The following is a 2,074-nucleotide window of genomic DNA, read 5'->3' as shown; positions in this document are numbered from 1 at the left end:
AATTAACTACTTTTTTTCCCCAACCCATAATATGATATAGGGCGAGCAGAAAAAAATGAATTTACTGATGAATAATATTAACTCCTTTATAAATATTCTTTCTTAAAAAATAATCTAAGTTGTCATTATAAGTTTTAATATTTAATCATATAATATTAACTTAATCATCTGTACTATTTAAGAGTCATATAAACATAAATACCTGATTAAATCACTATGTGCAAAATAATGCATACAAGAGTTAAACTTTGATTTAATATTCCCTCTAATTTTGTCTTTCATGAATTTCAATGTAACAATTCTTTTCTTTTATTTCTTTTTTCGGATACTGGATTTCACGAGATCCTTAAAGGAGGGAAAGGCTAATTTAATACTACATATGATACTAATTGACTCATGAAAATGTACTTTACTCTTAATTCTTAGGGCACTATATCATGAAAAAAATTTCATAAAATTGCTTGATTAACAGGAGAAAGTATATTAATGGTTTTAGATTTATCACATCTCCGTCAACAAAAATATATATATATATATATATATATATATATATATATATATATATATATATATATATATATATATGACGTCTTTTCAAGCAAAAAATTATTTTTTAGGATTTTTATAAATTTTGTATATTTTTAAATATATCTTATGCTAAAATTTTTTAAATTAACAAAAATTCTTATATCTTTATGTTATAATTTTTTTTATATGTATGTTATAAAAATTGATACAGTATCAACAAATTATTTGTTTTAAAAAGTTTAAGCGAATAAATTAAAAAATGACATAAATAAATAACAAAATGACCATAATTAAGAAACACCTAAATAAGCATTTGTTCCAGTGTTTGGCTAAATCAAGGTAAAGATTCCATTTTTGAGAGCAAATGACATTTCATCATGGCCAACTTTTGATTTGTTTCATCACCAACTGCCCCATTTCATTTCAACCATTATTAGAAAACACAACAAACAAACCAAATAAGACAAAAGATCACGAAGGAAACAGTATCCTGATAATAGTTCGTTAGCAATGCAACTAGTCAACTACGGTTTTCTTTAGCACTTTTGTTCTCCAATAATATAGAGTAATAATGATATTTTTTAGGTGTACGAAATGAGTAATAATGATAACGAGAATATTAGAAAGATAAAAAAAAGTTTAAATTTAGTTTATTTAATATTTATTAATTATAATAATAATTAATAAATAATAAATAAGATAAATTTTGATTGTTTTTAATTAATTTTTTTATTATCAAATATTTTCATAATGATAATGATAATACAACAACATTTATTTTTTTTTAAATATTGGAAAATTAATAAATCATCAAGCTATAAAAATAAGGAAACAAATTAAAGGCAAGACTTCCCTACTTTACATCATAGTAATAATTATTGTCCTTTTTATTGATTATTTTGATCTCTTTCTTCTCTTTTACATATATTCGGGTACGTCATGAGAATAATTTTTTTTTCTTTTTGTATATGATTTGATGCTTGGCTTACCATTGAAATCAAATTGCTACTGATTGACCAATCTTTTAGCTGATTCATCATTTCATTCAACTCGAGCTCTTTTATATTTTATTGTTTTAGTAAATATAATAATAAGGTTTAACACGTGTATTGAGTAAAGGAAAGAGCCAAAATATAGAGTATTGAGTTACTCTATTATAAGGATCAAAAGATGATAAAATTTTTCTAATTAATTTAGCTTATTCAAGGAGTTTAATGTTTAAGTAAAGGTAGGTCCATATGTTAAACATTTAGAATATGGAATGTCTACTATTCAATTAGCTGTGTTTTTTAATTTAATATTTAATTGAAAAATAATATCAATACATTTAAATTGATGTCTCATTTTTGTACATTTAATTTATAATCATTAATTTAATTACAATTCTTTACTTTTATCCACTTTTTTTTTTAACAATATTTTTCGCTTTACCAAATTAAAGACTAATTTATTGTAGATTAAAACTTCATTTAAAAATTTATCATTGACCAATAAATTTTATTTTTAGTTTAATATTTAAGTTAATACCTCAAATTGACATCAATTA

Source organism: Arachis hypogaea, chromosome 4 (genome assembly GCF_003086295.3).
Source record: "Arachis hypogaea cultivar Tifrunner chromosome 4, arahy.Tifrunner.gnm2.J5K5, whole genome shotgun sequence".
Classification (NCBI taxonomy): Eukaryota; Viridiplantae; Streptophyta; class Magnoliopsida; order Fabales; family Fabaceae; genus Arachis; species Arachis hypogaea.
Note: the sequence above shows the minus strand (reverse complement) of the source record.